General features: G+C 41.3%; 1 long non-coding RNA gene across 1 annotated transcript in view; it reads left to right on the forward strand.

Annotated features, from left to right (window-relative positions):
• The window catches only part of LOC147023062 (uncharacterized), a 120,728-nt gene extending 114,431 nt beyond the window's left edge, over nucleotides 1-6,297 (forward strand). Inside the window, exon 4 of the long non-coding RNA XR_015059726.1 lies at nucleotides 6,130-6,297. This is a non-coding gene — a long non-coding RNA (uncharacterized LOC147023062). The remainder of the gene's footprint in view (nucleotides 1-6,129) is intronic.
• The last annotated feature ends 254 nt before the right edge of the window (nucleotides 6,298-6,551 follow it).

Genomic DNA, 6,551 nt, shown 5'->3' on the forward strand with positions numbered 1-6,551 from the left:
TGTGAGCAACAATTATTGGTCCAATGTGTGAGCATCATCAGTGACATTGGTTAAAATTAGGAGAATAAGAATAAGAAGGAAATGGACAGAAAAGGCAAAGAAAAAAAAGGCGAGCTTGAGGGGAGGGGAGGGAGAGAAGCAGTTTCTACCAGCATGTCAGTGGGTTGTATGACATAATGTGCGAAAGGATTTTTTTTTTTAGACCATCAAAGAGGTCATTTATATAACGAGGGATAGCAATGGGCCAAAGATGCTTCGGTGTTGGAAGCTATTCATTACTCGGAGCCTTTCAAAGAATGCTTGAGAGCTACTCAGAGACTTTCAAAGAAATGCAGGATTTTCTACTCACATTTGACTCCAGCGACTTCATTGGAGACAGACATTGCCTCATAACTTCTCGCAATGGGCTGATGGTTGGATGTTCCGATGGATGTTAAAAGATCCCATGGTGTCCTTCATAAAGAGTCGGTGAGCAATCACCGGCACCATGGCCAAAATCCGAATTCATGATCGAACCAAAAGGGGGGCACTGCATCAGTTGCGCAGCTGCGCCACAGCAAATGATGCTACCTGCAGCAATGAAGAAAAAGTATTGGACTGGATATCTTGAGTCTGACACGTGCCACTTAAAGTTACGTTCCCTTTTTAAGGATAAGGTAATGAAGCTAAACCATTTTTCCATGCCACTTGTTATTTAGAGATGTATTTTTTAACATAACAATGCATTGTGGCACAAGTTTCGTTTCCCAGGCAACTAATTGATAGGCAATTTTAATTTGGCAGTAATCTTGGCCACTTCACGACCCCGTAATGTGATGTATTGTTCACCTTGTAGTCGTGGTATCATCGTTCCCTTCTTGTTGAGGCCATGGTCTTCAACTCCATGAATCCCATGAGTATGTGAGACCTCCCTCTCCCATTACCCTGCCCTTTTTGTTTTTTTCCTTTTTGCCTTTTTGTTTTGATCATTTTCATGTATTTATCTATCAATAGGCTCAAAAAATAAAAAGAAGAAAGAGCTAAAATGAGAGATGGTTCACACTAAGAGTGAAATAACGGAGAACATATCCCACTTCAAAATTTATACATGTTATTTCTCAACATTCCTTTATATCAGGTGAGGCTGTTGCCGCTCTGCTTTGCTCTACAGCACTCCTCCACCAGACTCTATCATCAGCTAACTCTCTCCACATTTCTAACATCCCTCTTCACACAATCAATCCTCCCATCTCAATCGCAGTGTACCCCTTCTTCTCCTTCCTCACTCTTTCAACACAACTGCTCTCATCTTTCTTCCTCCATCCGTAGCAGGTGCCCTGCCAATTCCAACCAGCTCTTTATCAATCTTCTCATCAAGCTCAACTGAACACCGATTCCTCCTACAATTACACCAACTGAACACCGATTCCTTCTACAGTGTCTCCAACAACACTGAACACCGATTCCTCCTACAATCCATCATCCTTCAATTAGCCCTCTTTACTCCCACAATCCTCCTGACCCAGGTGCTCTTGCAAACCTACAGCCTCTGTTGCTGATCTGTCTGTGCCACTGTCACCAGACCATATTCACATTCTGGTGTTACACATGACATCAAGATTTTACTTTCAACTTCCTCAATATCTTCATGTGCACCATCATACCTTACACTTTCCTCCATGCATTCACACCTACTTGAATTCCCCTGCATACCTCTGCCTCCAAAGTACCATCACTGGACACCATTCTATCTAGGTACACAAATCTATTTCACTGCATTATCTCCTTCCCCTCTAACCTGGTGTTCTATTTCTCTCTCTGCTGTCTGACCCACTCTCCATTTTCTCCAGGCTCATCTTCAGTCCATGCTGAAAATGCCTCATTCCACTCCTCCAGCACTTTCACACTGAATCCCCTGCTCACTCTTCACTACTATCGGCAGATCGTCTGTAGCTTCCTGCAAATGTCTTTGTCCACCATCATGTGGTATGCAGTGCAGCATGTTAAAATCAGTTATTGATGACGGTTTGAATATTTGAATGACAGTTTCAGTCAATGATTAGATGGAGGTGCTGTGTAATGTATATGTCTGTCAGGTAAAGTGTTTATCGCTTAATATATAATTATATAAATTGGTGTATGATTAAAGTTATTCATATGTAGTAATACTTTAAATAAAACTAATAATTAAATAAGTTTGAACAAGGATATTGCATTGCTGTGTTGATTGACTGTCTGGACACAACTTTGAGGATGTGGGTCCATTGATGTTGAGTAATCTACTGATGTGGACTTGCGACAGGGGTTGTGGATCTGCTGTTTAGAGAGGTTCTGGGCTGAAAGGATCGAAACCTCGATGAAAAACGGTCCCCAGCTGATGATCCGGGCAGTTGGGAAATCAGTAAATTACTTTTAAGTTAAGGGAATAACTTTAAATATAATAGTGCGTGCGTGCGTGCGTGTGTGCGTGCGTGTGTGTGTGCGTGTGTGTGTGTGTGTGTGTGTGTGTGTGTGTGTGTGTGTGTGTGTGTGTGTGTGTGTGTGTGTGTGTGTGTGTGTGTGTTGTTACACCTGGCTTCCTTCTTGGGACTACGGTGCGGCAATTGATCTTTATTTTGATTTCATGCTAACCAGCTCGATCACCACAATGAGCATTAGTGGGCAGAGTGTGCATCGCTGCCTCAAACCAATGTTGATGCAGCACTTCTCCAACATTCCAGGTCCAATCAAAACTCTTCCCTTCATTCCCTCACATATGTGGCATAACCCAGGCAAAAATTGTGTAGCTGTACTCTCATTTACTGGAGTTGGTAACAGGTCTAACTACAGTAGACTGCAAAGAATTACTATAGGAAAGGAATGATATTTTTGCCTGGCCTTCCACCATCCTAATGTCTGCTTCCAACACTCCCATCCATCTCAACGTTGCTACCACCACCTCTCTCAGGAACATGTCATAAACCTTCTCAAGGACTACAAATCTGAGTGCCACCCCCTCCTTGCATCTCCAATCTTTTCTCTACCAACTGTCTCAATGTAAACATCCCATCATTAATCCCTCTTCCCTTTCTGAACCCGTTATTGTTTGCCTATCTTTATTTGCCTGTTGTCCACACCTTTCCATCTCCTCCAATCCATAATCCTCTCCAGGAGCTTCATCACTTGACTGAGAAACACGATTCCTCAGTACCACCCAGGAACTTGCACAGCTCACTTCCTTTTCCATATTGGTACAATTGGACCTGTCCGCCACTCCTCCAGAATCTTGCACTCTCTCATACTTATATTCAACAGCCTTTTCATTCACACCTCCATATCAGCAATCTCCACAACTTCCACTTTTCCCTCTTCATAGCTCAGTAACTCTGGCTCTTTGTTGCTTCCTCTTCAGTTCAGAAACTACTTGAAGTAGCCATCCTAGACATTAACTATCCCCCCCTTCTATCTGTCACCAACTTCCTGTCTCCATCCTTGAAACCAGCCCTCCCCCCACCCACCATCCATATCTTCACCATTTTCATGCCCTATCTTGAGTTGTTTTATAAATCATCTTCTTCCCACCATGCTCATCTAACTTGCTGTACATGTCCTCTTCCACATCATTCCTTGCCTTATATATCCATCACTGAGCCTGGCGTTGGCTTAGTGGTTAGGGTGGCTGGCTTGGGATCCTAGGGTCCTGAGTTCGAGCCACATTTCCACTGAATTAACACCAGGGGGTTGACTCAGCCTGTCATCCTTCCGAGGTTGGCAAAATGAGTTCCAGAAATGAGTACTGTGTCCAACAAGGTCCTGGTGTATGCCCCGGTTCGAAGAGGTATACCATATCCCTGTGTGTCATAATAGGTGACCAGGGTTGGCGTCAGGAAGGGCATCCGGCCATAAAACATAGCCTCAAGAAGGGAACCATGATTGCATGGAGCATGCAAAAAAGCTAACCCCTGCTCAGCAGGGGAAAATGGCTGTTAAAAGGCTGTTATTTTATTTTTCCTCCACTGTCTTTACTGCTTTCTTCTTCTGCCTGTACAAGTGCAACAACCCTGCATTTGATTGTCCTCTATCCTCGTCATCTCACAGACTACCTTCACTACTTCCTCCATCCACCACACCCAGTTTCCGTTTCTTGGCTTCAAAATTTATCATCAATTAAAAAAGAAAAAGAAATGAAAATTTATCATATTTTGTGTTTACGTCCTTAAATCTTCTGTGACTTTGTAAATGGAAAACAGATTAAAGTACTTTTGGGACTTAAGAAAAATCCAGACTCTAATTTATAATTGCCAGCCTGTATGGAAGGGAATTATACACTAATGAGCTTTGAGTATCATGGAAATAGCCAGGAGTAACCAATTTCACGTGAATATCGGCAACGTACCGATAAACAATCACTATAGCAGGTGACATCTGACGTTATTTTCAAGGGAAATCTACAGGATGGCCAACACTGCCACAGCGATACCTTCGGCGATCATTTTTGGGAGCATTTGAAGTAAGATTGAAGAGTTTAAAAATTCACTCTCACAATCATTCTGGTGAGAAAGGTATAATTTTAAAATTGCAAAAGGCAACCGCTGACTTAAAGGGCAGAAATTATTGCCGCTGTGATATCCTGGCATTCCTGCAGTAAACCTCTCCAGTTTGGAAGACCTGTGGCAGCTTTGAGATTGCATGTTTCCCTGGAGTTGAGAATTGTGATGTTTTGTCTTGAAATTGTTTTGTTCACTTTGAACTGAAACTTTTGGTACGGTTTTTTTTTAGCTCGAAAGAATATTTAGGTGTTCTGTCACACAGTATGTGGGAAGGTCCCCATATAAAATCCGAGTGCTTATTGCTCTTTCTAGTAGAATGTGGGAGCCAGAATTTAAATGTATGCTTCTGCTGGCTCACGCATCACAATGAGATTAGGCTAACACATAAAAAAATAAGAGAAGTTGTTTTGGCCCAAGCAACTACAACATTTGATGCAAATGCAAAATAACAAAGGCTGTTTGAATGTGCATTACTAAACAATATCGCATCTCTGCCAAGTTTTGCTGCCAACACCAGAAATAATTTACATAACCATAAAAAATTAATCTCCAAGCACTAATTATACTAACTGTTAAAATTTAATTGACAAAATATTAATTAATATACATGTAAGAACCCAATTTTCTGCCGATTAATGGGTAAAACATTTCAGCACCTGACACGAAACTCCTACGAAACAAACTGTGCAATCATTGACCAAATTTACGACTACCCTATCTGTAAGATCATTACTATAAACATAAAATATTGTCCAATGCATGTCCACACTCGTTGGCTTTGAGACAAGAGCAGTGATCATTAGGTCGGTGGCCTATAAAATTGATGGGTTGGCTTGGCTGGTGGTGTCCCCATTTGAGCTCGTGGTTATGACACTGGGATCCCAGGCTCATATCCCATATATCTGTGTTGATCTATCTCCTAAAGTGTCTCCCAAAGTCCTTGCAATCCATCTGGACAACATACCCCTGTCCTTGACCGAGATTGAATGTACAAATTCCTTTACGAGCCTCATTTCAGTGTCCAAAAAGTCAATGACTGACATTATTTGTCCGCATCTTCTATGTATTGCAATATATTTGCAATAATTTGCAATAATTTGCACCTTTGCAATAATTTTAAATTAAACAGTTCCTTGTGCTAGGCTACAGACTTACTGTTCGAACTCCGTGTTCACAATTGAAATGAGTTGAAATTGCAACGATCCGCTGGTGGAACTTTTTGACCGCATGGTGTATCACACTGTGACCGGGTATTAATCGGGCAATGACAGCTGATAGATGACTCCTGTACCATCATATGTTCTCGGTTGTGATCTGCAGAGTGAAAGCAATGTACTTCCCCATGAGACTTTGGCTAAGCAATACAACACAAGGGGCTTTTATATACTCTCTGTTCCCTTTGCATTGTCAATAATAAACGGAACAAAGGCTTTTAAGTAGATTAAAAGATGCATGTACACACAGTCAAGGGTAAGCTTTCCACATTCAATCAATCATGGGAATTACATATTCATAATGCAACAAATTTGCAAAAAAAATTTCCTTCTTTTGGCAACTGATAAAACATCTTATGATCATTGTATGTATAGGCCAACTGAAACAACATGTTATTTCATTTCAGGTTCTCGAAAACACATTTGGATTTTTCCATTACAGATATACATCCTTCTCTGCCGTCGAATGGTCTGGTGGTATCTTTTCCTGCCTCAACTGCTCTTGCAGATAAGAAGCAATTTCTGCTTTAGCACAACACTTTTTAATGCAACTGTGAACAAGCTACCATTAAACAAACAGTTTAATCAAAACAATGCTTCCAACATGAGTGTCTTCAGTATTGTTGTTTTGTTGGTGTTGCTGTCGTATTACTGAATCCACTGTTAAAGTAAATACAATGGAGTCCATCCTATTTATTTACGACTAAGTGTAATTCAACCACTGTGATTCAATTTGAATGAAGATGCAGTGGGGTACTTCTCGACTGAACATTCACGTGTGGCATGCGCAAACATGCGTGACGATGAAGGTTAAGTTAACACATGTAGA

The sequence above is a fragment of the Eptatretus burgeri genome, chromosome 7, assembly GCF_056783735.1.
Source record: "Eptatretus burgeri isolate ZD-2024b chromosome 7, Ebu_testis_v1, whole genome shotgun sequence".
NCBI classification, from domain to species: Eukaryota; Metazoa; Chordata; class Myxini; order Myxiniformes; family Myxinidae; genus Eptatretus; species Eptatretus burgeri.